This window comes from Phalangium opilio, unplaced genomic scaffold (genome assembly GCF_054372755.1).
Source record: "Phalangium opilio isolate 3A_F unplaced genomic scaffold, DU_Popi_V2 ptg000055l_1, whole genome shotgun sequence".
Lineage (NCBI taxonomy): Eukaryota > Metazoa > Arthropoda > Arachnida > Opiliones > Phalangiidae > Phalangium > Phalangium opilio.
Window position 1 is genome coordinate 2,033,176 of NW_028324174.1, and position 22,260 is coordinate 2,055,435.

General features: G+C 40.4%; 1 long non-coding RNA gene across 2 annotated transcripts; it reads left to right on the plus strand.

The window, feature by feature from the left end:
• Positions 1–3,575: 3,575 nt before the first annotated feature.
• Positions 3,576–4,145, plus strand: LOC149668612 (uncharacterized). 2 transcript variants are annotated; one of them, XR_016367899.1, is made up of 3 exons: positions 3,576–3,666; positions 3,729–3,937; positions 4,122–4,145. It is a non-coding gene; the product is annotated as an uncharacterized LOC149668612 (long non-coding RNA). The 2 variants fall into 2 exon arrangements; XR_016367900.1 differs by lacking the exon at positions 4,122–4,145 and adding an exon at positions 4,000–4,094.
• Positions 4,146–22,260: the final 18,115 nt, after the last annotated feature.

Sequence of the window (22,260 nt, forward strand, 5' to 3'; positions counted from 1 at the left end):
TTTAAAAAAAATAAATTGTGTTACTTGTCAAAAAGAATTTCAGCATAACTTTAACCATGAGAAAATAATATATAGCTCCCTATAAGTATGAAACTCTCCATTTAAGCCATGTAAACAGCATTTTCTTCCATTGAAATTTGTAGAAAGTTTCTAATGCCACCTATTAAGAGTTTTTGGCGTTAAAAAGATGAAATATTTGTTTAGAAAATTTTCAAATTTTATATTGTAATTAAATAGTTAAAGGTCTAGAAGTTATTATTATGATAATTATAACTGATTAAGTAGATGTCATTATCATAATAAATTAATAGATGGCGCGAGATTTTGACGAACGAGGCTAGCGCCTACACTGGTACGAAGCAATGTGTATCTTGAGTCTCTACGGGCGCGGCGATATTTCCCTGGCCCATCGTGCCTTACGCGGACACCTTAGGTGGCGGCGGTGGTTTCGCCCTTCTTTTACTCGTAGTACCGAAACTTCTCTCACGGGGCATAAAAGCGTATGCGCGCCAAATTTGGGAGCAAATGCTGTAGTATGAAAATGTTCTACGTTTCATACTTATAGGGAGCTATATATTATTTTCTTATGTTAACACGTATTACGCACAGTGAAAAACAATATCAATGTATCTAAAATGTATTTAAAGACAATAAATTATGTTCCTTGTGAAAAAAAAATTCAGTATAACTAAAGCGCGTTTCGGAGGAACAGGTTTGAATGAGCACCTATAATTTAAATTAAATTTAAAAGGGAATTTATTTCAATAGACCCAAAAGAAAAATGTCTATCGGTAATGAATCACGAGCCTCGTTTTGATCTTATTTAGAGGGAGCACCTAACCCTACAATTTTAAGTTTACAGGGACATCCATACTCTATCCCGACATGGAACCAATTAAGATATATTTTGCCCCAGGGGGTACGAGTCATATATGAAGATCAATTGAATCTTATGACACCAAAAATAAAATTTTGGTATCTTTTGTTATCCTATAAAAATTAAGCGACCATGACTTCATGTGAATTTCAGCAGTCAGTTCGGTTTAATTTTCGTACCATAATTAGTTAGATGTCAAAAATTACCAAAAATAAACATGATCAAATAAAGCGTTAGCATCAGTATCATTTATGAATTTAATATTTATTTAAATATGAAGGAAAACGTTCGGTAAGTTACGTTAGTAATTCGATACAATTTCTCAATCTAAATAGATTAAAATATTGTTGTCAGGTCACTATATTGCACTTTTAATAGCGGTGATATATAAGCCCAGTTGTTTGATTGCAATATAAAAATGGAAGTATATCGACCATTTGGATATCTTAAATAAACAGTTTAATTGCAAGGAATGACCTTATAATAATTTGAAGGAAAAAAATTAGTTCAGCGTATGGATCAGCATCATTTTTTAATTTAATATTTACGTTAATAATTTCAAACCATTTCTCAATCTAAATAGATAAAAATATTGTTCTCTGGTCGCTATATGGCACCATTAAGTGAGCTTGTTGGCTCTCGAAGTTGGGGACGCAAGCTGGATGGCGCGCTTTCTTCCCCCCCTTGCTTTGCTGCTCCGTCATTCTTTTCGCCTGCGCGGCCGCCAGCTTGGGTCCTCAACAGTGCGTTGTATCACAACTCCTCGGTGGTGAGAGCTGGCTAACCACTGCGTTTTGTGGGCTGAGTTGATACGCGCCCTTCCCAAGCCATCGTGCTGAGGGCTGTGTGGTACCGGGGAAGTTAAACTACAGTATCTCGAACGATCCCCTCGGGGTACCAGGCGAAACCCCGTTGTAATTAGCCTTCCACCCGGGATGAGGACTACCGGGTGGTGACCTCTTACTTGCCTCATTACTCGTGGGACCTTTATGGAAACTACAATTAAAACTAAAACTAAAAACAAACCTGGGCATGGAGCCGGCTCTGCCGGCACCCAGCCTTCTCTCAGGGAAGGAGGCAACTCCCAACCTGCTTCTGGGCGAGCTGCTGCCTCCGGCAGCACCCACCCTCAATCGGCGGAAAGCCAAAAATCGCTTCCTGCCCCTCCACTGGGTTCTACCAAGTTGAGTGAGGTTAATAGGAGGAGAAAGGCCAACCGCCGAAGAAAACAAGCCTTACAAGGTGGCCAGAACTCTGCACTGGGTGCAAGAGATACGGGCCGTGATGGGACTCCTGTACCTTCGGGTGCTGGGAGTAACGTCTCGGGTACGGACTCTACGCCTGGTGCAAGAGAAGCTACCACCTTTTCTGGGAAGAGAACTAGGACAGAGGACTCTGATCCCTCGCCTAGCTCACAAGCGGCGGCGCCAAAGAAGACTAAGTCTTACTGCGACGTCGCCAGCATTGTCAAGATGGCCATCGTTAAAGATGGCTATCCTACTAATGCGGTCACGGATGCGGACGTTGTTCCCATCCAGGCCGCTATACTCGACGCACTGGAAGCTCCTTGGGAAGCTCGCTGCCGCGTCCCCTAAATTTCCACATCATGGCTGGGGCCATGATCTATTCATGTGGAGATTCTGCGACCGGTGAATGGCTCGTGAAGGTGCTGCACCAGAATGAGCGTGCCATAGGGGGAACACGGCTTTCAGTGATGAAAGCCTGTGAACTCCCGAAGCCGTTCAAGGTGTCCTTCCGTACCAAGGACCGTCGCACCACTGATCCGGCGGCTCTTCTCCGGCGACTAAAGGCCTACAACGGAAGGTTTCTGACCGACTGTTGGCGGTGCCTGAAGTCGTTCGATGAGAAGAGCACCAGACGCTGGATATTCCTAATTGATGGCTCCTCCATGGAGGCCATCAAGGAGGCCGGCTTTGAGGGTCTCACTGGTGTTGACGTCGGGACTTTCAAGGTCCTGAACGCACCACAGGACCCTCTTCAGAAGGTCTCTGAAGCTTCTGATGATGAAGGCAATACCGCAGCCAGCGTGAGTGGGGAGCTGGCAGCAAATATTGCTGGAATTAACTTAGAGCCATCCTTTCCAGATGGCTCGGACATAGACCTCGGGACAGAGTCCGACTTTTTGAAGGACTCTGATACCGAGAGGACTTCCGCTCCTGACACTTGGATGGAGATGGAGGCCGGGGCTGCTGCTGGCGGTGGCGAAGGAGATACCGGTCCTGGATCGGGACTCCAAGCTGCTGCCAAGTAGCGGCTAAGTCCGTCTCTCTTTCTGTGGCATGAGCATTAAGGTGATCCAGATCAACCTGCATCACTGCAAAGCAGCCTCGGCAGTCCTTTGTCGGAGGTTTGCCTTAGAGGGCCTGGATGTGGCCCTCATTCAGGAACCTTGGATCCATAATGGTAAAATCCTTGGTTTAAAGAATGTAGGTAACATTACTTATGATTTTACCTCACTCAACCACAGGGCGTGTGTTCTGACAAGGAAGGGTCTCGATACCCTTCCGCTTCCGAACTACCTCACTAGGGCTACTGCTGTGATTAGGGTATTGCCCTCCTCTTTTGGAGAGGCAACTGGCCTTGTCATAGCGTCTGCTTACTTTGCACATGATGCCACGGACTCCCCACCACAGGAGGTTGCCGCTCTTGTCGACCACTGTGAGCAGCAGGGGGACAGGCTCATTCTAGGCTGTGATGCCAATGCTCATCATGTCACGTGGGGCAGCAGCGACTGCAACAAACGTGGTGATGACCTGCTTGAATATCTGGTCGGTACGAACCTGCATATTCTCAACAGGCACAATGTACCAACCTTCGTTACCTCTAACAGAAAGGAGGTCATTGATGTCACCCTTGCCACAGATAATATCAGTCTGTCGGTATCTAACTGGCATGTGTCTGATGAACCATCTCTCTCAGACCATAGGCACATCTGCTTCTCGGTCGCAGTCAAGTCAACTTCGGTTAAGACGGAACTGCGCAACCCTCGTCGGACCGATTGGTCCGGCTACAGGGAGGAACTTTGCCTCCTACTCAGAGGTAATGCTCCTAAACTTACCTCGGTGCTGGAATTTGATTTGGCTGTTGATCTCATGCAACAGGCCATTATCAATTCCTACCACCATAACTGTCCAGCGAAGCCTGCCAGCCGGCCAAGGCTCGTTCCTTGGTGGAATTCGGAACTTGGCAGGCTCCGCAAGCTCACTCGTAAACTCTTTAATAGAGCCAAGAGGACTGGGGACTGGACTAATTATAGACAGACCCTTAACAAGTACAATAAAGCCATCCGGAAGGCTAAGAGGAACTCCTGGAGGGACTTTTGCGGTAGTATTTCCGATGCCCCCGCTACTGCCAAGATCATGAAGATCCTGGCTCATGATAACACTCACCAGCTCAGCACCATTAAGGTGGCAGAAGGTGAGTTTACCAAGTCAGGGACTGATACCCTAAAGTATATGCTTAAGGTACACTTTCCGGACTCCAAGGTTTTTGTCCCCACATGCACCGATGCTCTCCCCGTGTACTTTCGGAGAGCACACAGGGCGGACTGGGGAATTGCCAATAAGATAGTTACATACTCCAGACTTAAGTGGGCTGTCAACTCGTTTCAGCCCTATAAGTCCCCTGGCCCAGATGGCGTCTTTCCTGCCCTCCTTCAGGAAGGTATAGACGCCATTGGCCCCTATCTGTGCAGGATATTCAGGGCCTGCATTGCTCTGGCGCATATTCCGGATATCTGGAAGCGCTCGAAGGTTATCTTTATTCCCAAACCTGGGAAGGCGAGCTATCTTGAGGCCAAGGCATTTAGACCCATCTGTCTTACCTCTTTCTTCCTAAAGATTTTAGAGAAATTGGTGGACAGGTATTTGCGGGATGGAATTCTCTCCCATACTCCCCTGTCCACTGCTCAGTTTGCCTATCAGAAAGGCAAATCTACGGAGACGGCGCTCCATGGCATTTTGAACTGCCTTGATAGGGCCATCGAGTTCAAGGAGATGTCTTTAGCCATCTTCCTTGATATTGAGGGAGCCTTTGATAGGGTCTCTAGTGAAGTTATTCTTCGCGCTGCGGAGCAGTTTGGTATTGACGACACTCTGTGTCGTTGGATACACTCCATGCTCACGAATCGCAGGATGACGGCGTCTCTTCTCGGGGAATCCCTGGAGATCTCCACCGACCGTGGCTGTCCACAGTTAGGGGTTCTGTCCCCTCTTCTTTGGTGCCTGGTGGTGGATGAGCTGCTGGGTCGACTCGGGGAGGGGGGGTGTCACTGCTTTGGCTATGCGGATGACATAGCAGTGATTGTTAGGGGAAGTTCCCTGCAACGATCGCTGCACTGATGAAAACTGCCTTGCATGTTGTTGAGGAATGGTGTAGGGATGTTAACCTCACCGTCAATCCCAACAAGACTGTCCTTATACCGTTTACTCGGAAGAGGACCAATGACCTCTTCAATGATATTTCCTTCCACCGAGGTCAAATACCTTGGCGTGACCTTTGATGCCAAGCTTACTTGGAAATCCCATCTTGACCTTAGCATCAAGAAAGCCAAAATTCTATTCTGGCGTATAAGAAGTTCAGTCAGCAAATCCTGGGGCTTAAGCCCCAGTGCCGTGAACTGGATTTATACTAGAATCATCAGGCCAGTGGTCTCCTATGGAGCTCTTGTCTGGTGGTCCAGGGTTCGCCTTAAAACAGCCCAAGATGAACTACGCAAGCTTCAAAGGCTGGCGTGCATCGGCATCACGGGGTCCATGAGGACTACCCCCACAGCCTCTCTGGAGATCCTTCTGAATATGCTTCCTCTCCACCTCTTTATTGAGGAGGAAGCTATTATGGGAGCCTGTAGGCTCAACAACCACGGCTGGTGGAAGCCCAAGCACTGGGACTTAAGTCACACCAAGCTCTTCAGTGAGTACAGCAGTCTCGAGCCATCACTTGCGATGGTCTCAGACAAGTCTGTTGTATCATATCATTTTGACGAGCCCTTCAGCGTGCACTTTCCTAGTCGCACTGATTGGGAGACCAACCCAGTCCTTGGTACTGGGGGGGAGACCGTCTGGTTCACAGACGGCTCGAAGACGGACTCTGGAGCTGGTGCCGGGGTCTACTGCTTGACCAAGAAGTTTGGTTTTTACGAGAGCCTCGGCAACTTTGCCAGTGTTTTCCAAGCGGAAATAATGGCCATTTGTTTATGTGCGGATTTCTGCATCAAGAAAAATTACCGCGGACGGACGATTCAGATTTATTCGGATAGTCAGGCCGCCCTCATGGTACTGAATCAGTGCCTTGTTGACTCAAGACTGGTCCTCAGTTGTCTGGATTTGCTGTGTTCTCTGGCTGCCCGCAACAAGGTTCAATTGCTGTGGGTGCCAGGACACTGCGGATATCTGGGCAATGAAAGGGCTGATATGTATGCCAAAAGGGGGGCTGAGGCGAAGTTCTTCGGACCTGAGCCTGCGGTTCCCATCCCCCATGGCATCATTCCTCATAGGATTCACTGCCGGATGTCTGCACTTCAACTGCAGCTCTGGCTTGACATGGATGGGCAGAGACAAGAAAAGGAGTTTGTCCCGGGTCCTTCTATCACTAGGGCAAAGGAACTGCTTGCCCTCACCAAAAGCAAAATTAGGCTGGTCACCAGTCTCCTCACTGGACACTGCCGGCTGAATAGACACCTGCACTTATTGGGCATCGTTGATGACCCACTCTGTAGGTTCTGCCGGGAGGTAGAAGAAACCTCCTCCCATATCCTCTGCAGCTGCGACTACCTCGCGGCCATGAGGTTTGAGCATTTTGACATGCATACTATGGAACCTCACCAGTTCTCTACTGTCTCGGCCAATCGGATTCTCCGATTCATCGAGGCAACAGGACTCTTCGCAGTCTAATCAGCTCGGGGCGCACAATATACCCTTGGTATCGGTGCTCGACGCGGCGACGCGTCACCCCTTTCAACAATACAACAATACAACAATACAAGTGAGCTTGTTATTTCAAGCAAAATCTTTAAAAGTGGTGTCGATCCACTGTCATGGCAATCGTTGAAAAGGTCATTTTGTGCGTCAACGTGACTATCAGTCTCGTTGCTGGTAATTATAGAGCGAGCGTGCAACCAAACGTATATTTCACAAAGGATCTCATTTCCCAGTTTTAATTGGATACAACACTTTTCTAGATTCATAATATTAGAAACACATTTAAATTCGGATTTTCAAACTAGGCGATGAATAAGGGCAACTACACCACGAATATAGATTTCAAAAGCTGCTTTTTCCACTGACAAGCAACGTAAAACTACATTTCGCCAAGAGCTTCAACTCAATATTCGTTGTACTTAAGGATTTATATGAATTCTCCGTTTGCGAAGTTTTCGAAACCGATTTATGTTTTGAACTATATTCTCATGCCGTTTAATTACAACGTTAATTAAACTATATCGACTGTTTATGTTTCAAATAAACCGTTTCCAGACAAGGAATCAGAAACTCTTCGCCAGCATTCGTTTTCGGCGAACTCCCCTATTAGTACAGTTTAAAGGAAAAAGATTTTGCAGTATCTGAGACCATCTTACTTATGGGCAGGCATACTAAAAGCGACTTAGTTAGAAATTCCGGCTCGTCAAATTATACTGATTCATGTTTAAACAATCCGCCGAAGCAATATTATAAATGATATAATAATTCTACCTCAAGTTCTCTAACACTGTTTACTTCACCATTAGCACTAGCAATGACAGCTTAGAATAAATCTCTATTGGAATATTATATAAACTTAAAGAATGTGTAGCGTTCCGCGGACACAGCCTTGTTGAATTCCACGAAACCATTTCTAAAAACCTTCCCATGTTGTTAAAGATGTGACTTTGTTTAAAGAAGAAACAAACAAGTAAACAACTTACTGAAATATATATAAGGTTAAGTTTAAATTTATGCACGTAAAATTCTATGATTTTTGTTTTCTTAGTAACGATTTTTCGACTTCTTTCTCGGACAAAAATGAAGGGTTTTGATTATAACGTAACAATTATGAATTTTGAAGATACAGTAAGTTCAGATTACAAACATTTCAAACTCAAATTGAATCTTGCTAAACGCAACTGAAAAAATGAAATATCAAAAAAGTATTTTCTATTGATAACTTTCTATTTATTAAAATGTCCCGATAAATTCGATAATTCAAAAAATGAAGCTTCAATATACCTATTTATTTCAAATTGCAATTTTGTCATATTGCCGAAAATATTAATTTTATTCAATAACGCTCAGAATATTTGGGTATCCAACTGCTACTATAATAAAAAGCTATCGGAAAAACAGTATGTTATTTTCCAAAACCTGAACTGTAAATGGGTGGTAATTTACTCGAATTTAAAGTTTACAATAATTTAACATTTTTAACCATTTACCATCATAAATAGATAAATACGTTCGACCTGCGCGCCTCACTTTTAGCGTGACGTTACACTCTTTTTAAATAGCGGCTGCAATTTTGAGATAATAATAATAGAATAGAATAGAATATAAGTTTATTGTGCATTTCAGGTATGGTAAGGTTGAGCTTAGGTTCAATCGCGTAGTTAGGTTAGTTTTCCTGTAACCAATGGGAGCAGAGATAAACCAAACATGAAAATTGCCGAAACATACACTATCGCCCGTATTATTAGCTCCAACGGGTTTTTCAACTAGTACTTAAATATTCCAATGTCATTTCTAGGATCCAGGGTTGCTACCCTACGATTCATTTGACAAAATGATGTATTACATTTTCGAAAACAACAAACGTCTCAAGTATATACATACTAGCGAATATAAGGTAAATAATGATACTCGCACATGCCTAATACCATAAGCATATCAAACCTCCCGTAAGCGTGAATCAGAGGGAAATTAGCCATAGGCATTGTCTTGGCAAAACTCGTGACACGGGTCTTTCTGGTGGCACAATAAGGAAACATTTTTCAAATCGCGCAAGGGATGCTACCGGGAGCTTGGACATAAATACAAGGATTAGTATATATCTTATTCTTACCTATTATATGCTCTACCTAAATTAATACTTGTAATAATAACAAACAATTTAAACCTTGGGTTTTGATGTTCGCGTCTTTGGTAATGATCAGGGAGGGGGAGGCGTGCAAAGTTAATGTTTATTTTAATTTTATTTATTCATCTATTTATTCGGATGGGAGAGTACACTGAATTTTTTTAACTGTTAAAGTGGCGAATACAAAACTTGCGGTAACTTACTCTTTCATCTTTGGTTATTATAATATTAATTTTAAACCATATGTATTGTGTAAACTAATCACTATTAGTTTTTCTATTTTGAACAAAAATTCGAGATAATTTACGCTTAATAAACTTAAAATAACAACTGAGGTAATTGGCGGCGGTAATCGTAGTATAGAAGCAGACGACTGCTGAAATTTCCGAGTTAAAAGGTAGTAGGGGGATACGGGGAAGGAGAGAATTGCTTCGATTCCCCTCGAGGTGGCGCAGGACCTCAAATCTCTCTCTGGCGCTATTGTACAATGGTGATTACCCGTGGTCGTATTGTGAATTCATGCTTACTGGTGGTATGATATGCTTATGCTAATACCTAGAGTGAAGGTTAAGAAATATGGATTTAAAATATTTTAATAGAAAATATCTAAAATCTCTTACATTATTAATATCGAAAATTAATTTTAGAACATATTTTCAGAAAGTAATGGTGATACTTCAGCCAGTAATTTATGACAAACCACCATACAACAAGTGGCTATTTGTAAAAAGAATACCAACTGTAGAATTCTTGCATTCTTGTCATAGATTTATCTCGGCAAAAAACACCACGTATAACACGGGTTCAACAGGAACTTTCAACGACATAAACGCTTTCTCTCAAGGAGTAAGAAACGTTTACTAAACTCCACATTCTTTACTTCTTAGCATTGCACTTTGGTAATTCGGTTTAAAATGATCCATAGCTTCATTTGGAAATTAACTATCGTAGAGATGATTTTCGAACTTTTTTTCTTACCAGGTTTGGATCGGGTTGGTTTGCTCGTTCGCTCTCTTAGCTCTTGTTGAGATCATTCAACGGAGAATAAATGGAATTCGAAACTCAGTCGTAACTTTCGTTTTTAAGAAAGTGTTTTTGTACTACGGAGCTACATTAGGAAAAGGTAAACGTCTCCTTTAATGGCTGCTTTTCACTTGACCGCAATAACGCTCGGCAGCTGACCGAAAGCGCCGGAGTGAAGTTGGATACCGCCAATGTCGGCCGGAAGGCTATTCGGAAATAACTCCCTCTTTTGTGGTGAAGGAGCATTACAATATCCTGCCAAAAGTTCTAAACTAAACACTACGCAATTTCATGACTCCGTGTACAAACTCCTAATTCAAGGGATTGCGAAATCGTATTCAACGCGCGACATTCCCTGGGTCAGGTGACCAACGATTAGTTAGTTGCTGGCGTCTACGCCGCGGTAGACCGAGAAATGAAAATTACCCTACAAGACCGAAATTCCGTTGTCAAGTTGTCTTACGCCGACGATGACATTTTATCGTCCTGAATTTTCGTCCTAATTTCGCCAAGTGAAAACCAGCCCTTAGACTCCGATTGAAACGTGGAGAATATTTCAATGAACACTTCAATGCATGGTCACACGCATCCTAACCACACAGTGTCTCACTGCCTTTCTCTCTTAAGGTACGTCCGCACTAGGCGTAAATTTTCGCTCGCCACGCTACGTACGCTACGCTCGCCACGCGCGCCGAGAAAAACGACTGTCCGCACTTGGCAAATTTTCGCGCCAACCGCGCTGGGCGAACGAGGCGTAGAGAGAAAAAATGTTCGCCAAGCTGAACTTTTTACGTCGGTCTCGCCGGCGTTGGTGGCGTACATCCAATCAGCGAGCGTCTCTGGCTCACGTGCGAATGTCGTCTGCTTGAAAAAATATATACGGTGTTTATTGTGAATATTCTATCGTCGTGAACATGTCGTTAATTACTCTCGAGATTAATGACGAAAATTTAATAAATGAAGTACACTCGAGACCGGAACTGTGGAACATCTCTTTACAAAGCTACAGAATGGCAAAATTGAAGGAAGCTTCGTGGAAAAAAATTGCTGAACGATTAGGTTGCTCTTGTAAGTAAAGTGTACAGTACCTAATGTGTTTCTTATGTATTTATTGTTACTAACTTGTGTGACTAGTGAATGATGCTAAAAGTCGTTGGAAATCTATTCGGGATAAGTATACAAGAGAAAAAAAAGCGGACAAGAAAATCAAAACAAGCGGATCTGGGAGGTCAAACAAGAAATCATGGGAATTCATGGAAACATTATCGTTTTTAAACGACACTTTACAGCACAGACCGTAAATAAATATTGAATTTTAATAGTATCCAAGGCATGACCTACCCATGTAGCCTTTTAAGCAACCATTAGCATAAACAATAGGGACACAGCTATCTGGACTCGTAAACTTATGGAATCTACTGATTTTAAACGACAAATTCTTATAGCACCACAAGTAATATGGGACAAGGCATTCCAAACAATACTCAGGAACAAGAGGCGACAACAACAGAACAAAACCAAGAAATTACCGTAACAACTGAGGCTGGTGATTTTGTAATTAATGCCGAGGATCTGTTATCAGCGTCTACATCAAATCCGTCAGATAGTAATCCCGAAGTTAATGATTCAACAACTTCACGAGAAGAGGGTCCAATTAATGTGGGCGAGGATACTTCGAAACCAGAGGATAAAAGACAACCAAAGTCAAATGGAATTCCTTTTAATAATAAAAAAAGAGGAAGAAAAGATGGAACAGAAGCTGCTCTTCTGGAAATGATGAAGAACAACAATGAAATCATAAAAAATGGTTCATGTTGTAGCCAAAAAGAAACACGAGATTCTGATGAACATTTTTTATTGAGTTTGCTAGACGACTTTAAAAGTTTGCCACCACAAAAAAAGCGTTTCGCTAAAATCCGTTTTATAACGATTTTAGATGAGTTAAACAATGAAGCCGGGCCAGTCAGTACTACCGATGCTTGTGATAATAATTAAAATAATAATAAATGCATATATGAATTCATTGGTTATATCTGTCTTGCCATTCAACCTTGCCATCAGTCATGAAAAACGTTTTCAAGTCATCCCTTGTTGCCGATGCATTTCTTTTGTAGGTATTCGTTCCTTGGTGATTGAGTTGAGGCAAAACATTTCCTGGGTCAGTTCGCCAACGTCCACCATGCAACTTTCCTTCTGAATCCACAAAATCACCAAAATCTTTCGGACAATAAAGTCGTTCATCCAGGTTTCCATCTTTGATCATTAAAAAATTATGAAGGGAAACACAAGCTTTCACCACGTCTTCAGCATTTGCAGGCATGAGAGGGATGCTGTTACGAAGCACCCTGAATCGTGCGCATAAAATTCCAAAAGCATTCTCTATACACCTTCTAGCCCGGGATAGCCTATAGTTAAATATACATTTATCCTCCGGAAGGTTTCTTCCTGAGTACGGTCGCATGAGGTTGGGCTTCAACGGAAATGCTTCATCGCCGACAAAGGTAAAAGGGAATTCTATTTGGCTGTTATCCACTTTCCGCGGCGGAGGAAAATACTCTGGCTTTTCAATTGCCATACCTAGCTCTGATGATCCAAAAACTCCACCGTCACTTATTCTACCAAAATTCCCAATGTCAACGAAAGTGAACACATAATTAGCATCACAAGCTGCCATTAGAACGATACTGTGGTGCCCTTTGTAGTTAAAGTATTTCGAACCACTGTTTGGGGGTGCGACAAGATTTATATGTTTCCCATCGATGGCTCCTACGCAGTTAGGAAAATTCCATTGGGTATAAAAATCATCTGCAATGGTAGCCATGCTTGACTTTGTTAAGGGTCGCATGTAGAGAGGCAATAACGCATTCCAAATAGCTTTGCACGTTTCGGGGATGATTTCAGCGACAGTAGATTTTCCTAATCGAAATGCTAGTGACAAAGATCTATAGCTGTTGCCTGTTGCAAGGTATCTAAAAACAAGCAATGATGCAAATTCTATCTAATAAATATTACTTTCATTACCTTACCTCAGGGTTAAGTACAGTCGCTCAGCTGGCGAAATGCACTCGCGAAATTGGGTAGATTGTTTGTTTAATTCTGATGAAACGAGATTCAACAAATAGTCAAATTGGGTTGGTGTATGTCGACAGTATTCAACATAAAGATTATCCCCGTATCTTAGGAAACAGTAACGCATTTTGGGAATAAGGTTTTTAAAATCACCATCAATTTCCCTATCCTGAAAAACTTCTCTGATCCATATTCTACGTTTATTTACGTTTTGTTTTCGCTTCCGAATTAAAAGCAGTGAAATTATTAAATTATTTGCGTGAGCTAATCGCTTTGCTTTGCTACAAACAGGCGCCATTTTAATATAGGAGGCAGACGACATTCGCACGTGAGCCAGAGACGCTCGCTGATTGGATGTACGCCACCAACGCCGGCGAGACCGACGTAAAAAGTTCAGCTTGGCGAACATTTTTTCTCTCTACGCCTCGTTCGCCCAGCGCGGTTGGCGCGAAAATTTGCCAAGTGCGGACAGTGGTTTTTCTCGGCGCGCGTGGCGAGCGTAGCGTACGTAGCGTGGCGAGCGAAAATTTACGCCTAGTGCGGACGTACCTTTAGACCCAAGGTTTCGCGACCAAGGGGGTGCACTTTTTTCACAGCCTAACTTTACAGCACTAGCAAAGGCTGAAAAGGTATAGTATCTCATTTCTCGTAGTGTAAGGTTAACTTGGCCTTTTTGTATAGGTTTCAAATAAAATATTTTTAAACCACGCGCTAGCTCACGCGCCAGGACGCGCTGCATCTCGCGCTTAATTTCAATATTTTGATTCTCTAATTAAGTTCACGTGATTTTTTTAAAACTTTTTGGGCCTATTTTTTGCCTTTCTGAGCCTAAGGTTAAATGATTACAAAGAAATAGTTGGAGAATTTTTATAATTTTCACATGGTTTCAACGAATTTTAAGCATGGTGTGTTTTTATACAGTGTATTGTATTATCCGACCATTCCAATTTCCAAATGTAAGTTACGATTTAGTGAAATACTATATAATTAGTCTTAAAAAATGGGACAATTGAGTTTGACTATTCCAGAACTAATCTACTCCCAAATAACGTTTGTCCCCAAAAAGGAACAGATATTATACAAAAACGAGTTTTGCTTCGCAGTCCTTAAAAAACTGCATTTATACACAATCCTTGTCGAGAATTTTTTCAAACCCACAAAGGGCCAGAAACTAGAAATTATTATACTGTATGTATTGCAATTTGAAATGAAGTTTAATCGATATGAGAAATTTGGTTTTAATTGCGTAGTTCAAACATTTGTTATGATTAGAAATTTTACAACAAAAACGGATATAAATGCGGCGTTTCGGAACAAAGACCTAAATCAAGGATGATTATGACTCGAGTTCGAATTGAAGTTTAAAACTTATACAAGATGTAACAACACAAATCAGAATGAGGGAACTCATTTTAGGAGTAGTAAAGCGACATTTTAATCGAAATAAGTGTTCTTTTCTCTTCCACCCTGAAAAATTAAAATGCTAAAAGCTCATTTTGTATTTTTTCGCCTTAACTATTTGACAGGGATAAGTTTTTACGGAAACAGATTCTATATAATTTCATACGTGAAAATCTTAGCCCCCTTTATCTCGAAACGCCGCATTTATACCCGTGTTTGTTGTAAAATTTCTAATCATAACAAGTGTTTGAACTACGCAATTAAAACCAAATTTCTCATATCGATTAAACTTCATTTCAAATTACAATACATACAGTATAATAATTTCTAGTTTCTGGCCCTTTGTGGGTTTGGAAAAGTGTCGCGGATTGTGTATAAATGCAGTTTTTTAAGGACTGCGAAGCAAAACTCGTTTTTGTATAATTTATAAATATTCACTAACAATATTGCCCTAGGTTGTGCCTTCAAACGTCATTTCTAGTTACTTACTTTTTACAACTATCTGCATACTTAAATTTGTTTCTATGTCAAGAAACACATATTTAATCTAAGCTAGTTTAGAAAGGAGGGTAGTAAAGAAGCTTTTGTTTAGACGTTACTTTTTCATAGGGCTATACGTCAAATTAGGAATTAAAGGTAGCAAGCTAATTATCTGCATTAATATAACGAAAGTTCAGATCATTCACTATCTCTACTCTCGACGTGTCCTTGAAAGATATTATTTAAGCTCACGGCCGATGGCAATTAAAGAAAGGGATTTTAACATTATTTCTAGTTCACAATGCTTAATAGTCTTAGGCTTCACACACTTTACTTTGAAAATTGAAATTTTTTAAAACTTTAAAAAAAATAACATGTTATAAAATTGGTGTGCAACAGTTTTTAGAACTTTTTTTTAGAAACATGGAAACCAATGACTGGGGTACGTAAATATATAATTTTACAGTTTAAAATTCTACATTTTTAGATTCAATTAAATTGTTCAGTTTATTTAAATTTTATTAGACTACTTCAGATATTATAGATCAAGTTTGCATTGATCAAATCGGGTGTCGGCAATATTCCGGTCAGACAAAATCTCCGCAACAATGGTCATAAGAAAAAATCGAGGGGCCGGTCACTCAGTGCAATCGGTGTTCACGTCAGTACCTTTGACAGTATTAAAGTGATTATGAGAAATCTTTAAAAGCCCTGCCCTTGACAGTGCTAAAATTATCACACGTAATCTATAATCGGTGTACAGTGAGTCTGACAGTGATTAGCCCCTCGCAAAAAATCCCCACTTGCACATATTTTCCACCCAAATTGTAAAAAAGTTGGGAAAACCAAAATTTTACCTCTCCGTGTCGAGATGATTATATAAACATAAGTATCCAATGAAAACGTCGACCTTTTTGCCCTCATCCTTTCCCGCGCTTTGCGCTTCCGCATTTCATCCTTACTCTCAACATTATCTTTCTCCATTTTACATACAAAAATCGAACACTCACTAAAAGAAGCGGCAAAAACCTGCTGGCTACTTACAACCAGTTAATATGAATTAATATCCAACTTCCAAATACAAATATTTTCTGGTAGATAAATTAACAACCTACAAGCAAAGAAAAATTCTCAAGAATGGCTCCCGCAAATTTAATAGGTCTATTTTCAACTAGGTGGGCGTATCTGATTAGATTTAAAATATATATTTTTAAATTTTTGGTCTGGCTGTTATCTACACCTAGATAGTTTTCAGTGAAACAAACAAGGAGCATAAACACAATAGTGGAAGATTTAGTCTTATTTAAAACATGTAAAACAATTATCATCTCTGCAAATAGCTTACACATGTCTTTTTTACCAATGCCTAACCGTTTGGATTTTTCTAAAGCAATCTCAGCACCAAAAAATATTTTTTGATACAAAATAAATGTTTTATATTCTTATTAAGAATAAAACAAGAGGATAAAAAAGGTGTGTACTCTCGTAATTTTTTAAGCTTTTATCATGATTACTCTATACAACTGTAACAAGGAGTATAAACCCATTAGTGGAAGCAGTATGTTTTTTTCGAAACAATCTCGCTTATGTTTATCCTCTCTAGACTTCGCTAAAAACGTATTACTCCTACGTAAAATATTACTAGACAGGCAAGGATTCAAACCATTAAAGAAGGAGCGCAATATTATCCATACAGAGAAAAGAAATTATTATGTTTGTTAGAGGAGCTTCCCAATTTGGTTGTTGTTGTGAAAAGTATATCGCAATGCACGGGCCTTGATAGATATAGGAGGGAATGAATGAAATATATCACAATGCACGGGCCTTGATAGATATAGGAGGCAATGAAGGAAATATATCTCATGCACGGGCCTTGGTAGATATAGGAGGCGATGATAATCTCTCTCAATAATTAACATTAATAATAGTTAAATCGTTTAATATTAAGTTATACCTATTATCATCTCAAACTTTGCTAATATTGACGTTTAAAGTGAAGGGTACCCCTCTTGCCCGCTTTCTTCAAACTTTGGGGTATATATACGATTCGTTTCCATTATAATAGTAAGGAAAAAGCGCAATTGCGAAAACCTTTGGTGGCCGATCCCACCTTAGGGAGGCTAGACGTTTCTCGTAACCCTAGCTGATCGCCGCGTATATCCTAAAACCAAACGATGATAATGGAGTAGAAGCCAATGATACAGATTGGTGTCTATGTGGAATAGACGGAAGACCAGTGAGTGGTGGTGTTAGAAGCCAATGATACAGATTGGTGTCTATGTGGAATAGACGGAAGACCAGTGGATGGTGGTGTTAGAAGCCAGTAAGAACAGACTGGTGTCCGTGTGAGATGGACAAAGACCAGAAGATGGTGGTGTGAGAACTCAAGTAGAGGAGCCATTTCCGTGACTGTGAAAGTAGTTCGGAAATGGCGAACACGTTTGCTCCGATACGCAAACTGCGAACGCGGTCACGTGGGTGTAACAACGGACAGACAGACAGACAGACACGTCCGTTACAGAACCTCTCCTGGACTACGTCACACGGAGAGGTAACAACGGACAGACAGACAGACAGACACGTCCGTTACAGAACCTCTCCTGGACTACGTCACACGGAGAGGTAACAAAACCACCCGAAACTAACAACGGAGAAAATCCCTCCACAGCTTTGGCTCAGTTTTTTAGGAGAGGACAGCTAAGGTTAGGTCTGGTTGGGTTTTATTTGGATATTCTCTGAGGAATTTATTTGAGTTGATTTTCTCTTAGAATATGCCAGAACCATGTAGTATACGCGAATCATTAACAGAGTGGAGTTGATGGTGTTTTCACTATTTTCTTGGCCTTTTCTAAGAGTGTAAAGGATTTTATCGGGATTTTTCTCATAGATGTCTATGAGGGGGGACTAAGGGAAGATATGCGACTACCGATGATTATGATCGTGTTCAAACTGTGATTAACCCGACTTAATGATTTTTCAATCAGGATAATGTGGTCATTGTTATACTTTAAGCATCCTCTTCGTCATTGTTCAGTCGAGACAACGGTATATTAAAATTTTTCAACATTGTTTATGCACGTTGTATATTACATTGTATATTTTACGGAGTAGACCTGTACACATTTTTCCCACAAATCAAGTACACACTTTCCATTATTTATAGGAAAAATTATGGATTACGAACGTCATAGAAGTAAGTTATATTACATTCACTTATATTTTGGGCAAATACAAGGTGGCCAATAACGGGTTACGTTTCTTCGATAAATACAAATTAAGGCGTAAGACAAAATAATACGAGCAGAAATATCACTTTTATCATGAGTTAATAATATGTAAGCTCCCTATAAGTTACTCAGGCTCCATAGGCGTAATGTATCCAGCGATTTCTTCTCATTTCGCCCGCGCGGGAAAAAAATCCGAACGTTGCGCTCTCCCTTGTGGAAAAAATTATCCCGCGCGTACGCCTCCTCGACCTTTAGTCGTCGGCTGATTTTTCCATAAAGGGAGTGTTTTAGTCGTGAATGTTTATGTTTTAAGAATTTAACATTAAATCATGGAGTTTGTGTCAGTACCGAGACAAAAAAAATGCAGGAACTCAGTGCAATTTGCCGATATTGATAAAGAATGCTAAATATAAGAGTTGTTATTGTGACTTGAAACCAATTATACAACTGAGCTAAATCCGATCCATTGATCTCTTAACCGAGCGAAATATTCGGTTGCTTAAATAGCTCCGATATCATTGGCTAGCTTCCACGACACGCGCTTCCGGGGAAAAACCCGAAAGAAGAGTAAATAAGATTTTCGTTCACGTGGCGGCCGCAGAGTGTCGCATATAATTGGGAAGCCGGCGGCGCGGGAGAAAACGTTGGAGTATAAAAATGAATTGCCTGAGTAACTTATAGGGAGCTAACATATTATTAACTCATGCTTTTATTTCACATAATTTCCTACTTTTTATGCCTGGCGAAAATAAATGACGGATACAATAGTTTATTTCTCACTTGAGGCCCTTACTAATAGTAGAGACCCTATTTATCTGGAAAATGTATAACACAAAATTCAATTACACAATAACGGACTACTACAATAAATTTAGAAGTAATGAAACTCTTCTGTGTGAAGAAATTTTCAAATATTCCATCTACATATTTAATATATTCAAATGAATATCATAATAGAAGCATTCAAATCATTATCATAATATAACCTATGTTTAAATTTATACTTTATTTGTAACTATATACAATCAAAAGTTTGTTAGATCGATGTAGGTCAAGACACTCAAGATGGAGAAACGTTTATTGGTATCCTAAATGAAAACTTGATACACAATTTTTAAATATAACCTTTATTTTTAGAAGAACGTTCAAGATCGAGATCGGGGATGGACCACACTCGTGAAACTAAAAGTAAACCGATAGTACCAAGCTATAAATAACCAAATGTCTTGAACCAAATTGGTGTTGGAGATATAGTTAAAAGTGCTTTTAAGCTACGAAATATCTCCTTAATATAACGTGTTTCAATTAATAGAATTGATGCGCTGTCGAGTAGTTCCAAAACTTGGCCACGGAATGGCCATTTGTGGCGATGGCCTGATGTGCCAAGTTGGTAAAGTTTTTAGATAAGAAATTTATTAAAGGTGAAAACCAATTCTCCATACATCCAATAAGTATAAATTTTCTCTGAGAGAATTTTTTATTGTAATAGGCAATCAAATTAAAATGTACAATAGTACATGTTCTGTGAAAAGCACGTTAAAAAAGTTTGTTCAAAACATTAAAAATATTGAAGAGGATAGGAAATAGTGATATACATCATTTGGTAAGCGTTTAAAGTAAATATAATAGTCCTATATTGTAACCAAGAAGTTTAGGAACCCTGTCCATTTTAAATTTATTTCCGTGTAACACAACCAAGTTCAAAAACGAAAATACTAACTCTCCGAGTCCAGATGATTGCCTCCAAAGGCTAACCTAAGATTGTATGCACCATGACTGGGAAAGTGTATACTTTAAAAGTACTGGTTATTATATTAATGAATTGTTTCACCTTCACAATCATATGAAAAAAGGATCACAGGCTACGATATACCAAGTTTTCAGTGCCGGGTTACTGACTAGCCACTAAAGGCATTAGCTTAAGGGCCCCGGGACCCATGGAGCCCCGAGAGTCCAGCTTTTGCCCCCAAAACGCCTAGGGCCTAGGGCTTAGGGCTCTAAGGGTGTTATCTGGCACCGCGAGCCTTCAGCCTATGGTCACCAGGGTTGAGAAAAGCGTCAGCGAACAAAATTTAAATGATATGGGCACTGCCATAATTTAAAATGGGATAAGCAAGAGCAGAAGCCCATTAAATTAGCCCAGGAAGTGAACAATTACAATGGCTGGTATAGCGTACGTCTCTGCTGGGATAAAAACTCCTTCTAGCTCCATGGATAGGGGGTTAAATTTTTCCCCCTTTCCTAACACAGTTAGAAATCTCGAGCTCCTCTCTAGAAAGTCTTTCTTGACGTGGGCGGGGTGTGACCAAAGAGAATTTATAATAGGGAGTGGAAGCTCTTGCCCTTGACAGTGCTAAATACAAATGTAGCTCAAACAAGTAGGCTGCGACGCTAAAACTGGCCAGGTAAATTTCCGGTCACATGACTCTGCTTTAATTTTAAAGTTTGCCCTCAATCACTATTGGTTGTACAATTACCCAATAAGGGTTCGAGATTTCGAGTGCGACTGGTGCCATTTAGAGTTATTTTAAGTCGGACGTTTCACTTTCCCTAAAAAGGTAGTGTCCATCTCCTCTAGAGACCCTCCCGCAACATTCTAGAACCACCCTAGAGGGCGTGGCCACAAAAATTATACCGGAAATATACCTGGCCAGTTTTGTTGATGAAGTGATTTTTGAGCTACATAATATTCCTCAGTTTCCACTCCCTATTATAAATTCTCTCTGGTGTGACTTCTTCAGCCCATGAACGCTGCATCTCTAAAGGGTAGATTGTTTGCTTTATAAAAAATTGAAAAAAGAACGGCCACGGTTGTTAAAGGGAGGGTGAAGTAGAAAATCAAGTGGTTTTTTTTAATCGATTCTTCTACTAAGTATAAAAAGGCAGGGGGTTACGCGATTGGTCGGACGTCGTTATTTAAAATTATCTTTTAAATCTGAACCTAATTTGAATTTTGAAATCATTCGGAGCTAGTATTTCCAGAATGTTTGACTATGCAGACTGGTCTTGTAAATAGTAGGGGAATCGATAGAAAAACCACTTGATTTTCTACTTCACCCTCCCTTTAAATAGTTTTTTTTCCAATAGGTTTATGAAGAGTCATAAAAAACTGAATGACCTCTACTGTTCCAAAATTCACACCCCCATCCCTTCTCCTATTTTTAAGCGAGCTCGGTTTAACAGTGGAAGGGGGCGTTTTCGGCCAATAGTTTTTTCTCTCTCGATAGGGCTAATTTTGGCGTACGAGTCGCACCTAAGCCGGAGATCTGAGAAAAATTATCGCGAGGTGGCGAAGGTGTCGCCCTTCTTCAGTATTGCTACACAAGAGAGGGGAGTCCCAAACCCCGCTTTTGGTTACTTCCTAGGCTAATTTAATGGACTTCTGGCAAGAGTAATGTATGAGTTGACAGAGAACATTTAAGGCACGCATTAGCAGGTGGCGATAATAGAAGCGTGCACAATTTTTTTTAAATTGGTTTCGCTTCAAACTGGCAGTGAAGAGGGCCGTTCAAATTTAGACATATCAGTTCCATGAATTACCGAGGAGAGGTAAAAATCAAAACCGTTACATTTGGCCTATCACTAAAGACATACATCATCTTCAATGGAACCATGGTCAACGGAGCGTTCGACAAAACTAACATTACAAGTACGATCAGGATTGCTAGCTCAATTTCATAAATTAGTTAAATACAATAATAGTTTTACAGTGAAACTATTTACCTTCCTCTATAACTTTCAAAGCATCCGTATCGAAAAGAAAAGTATTAATTTGGCGAAAATGCAAAATAGTATGAAAACTACTTTTAGATGTACATCTATTATATTTCCAAGTGAGACGAGGGTAGCAATGGCAATGTAGGTGTTTCGCTCGTGTTTTTGCCATACGACTGTAGGGGGGGGCAGTGATCGGAGCGGCGCCGAAAACTAATACTCTTGAAACCTAATTAAAAATACTTCAGTTTTTAAAACTATCTAACTAACTATATATATATATATATATTTATTTGAAAACGTAATTTTAGCTTCTATCCGATTTAAAAAAAATGAAAGCTTTTCATTAGTAGTCAAAAGATTGACTCTATCGCTTTACGGCCATATTAATTTCCCGTTAAC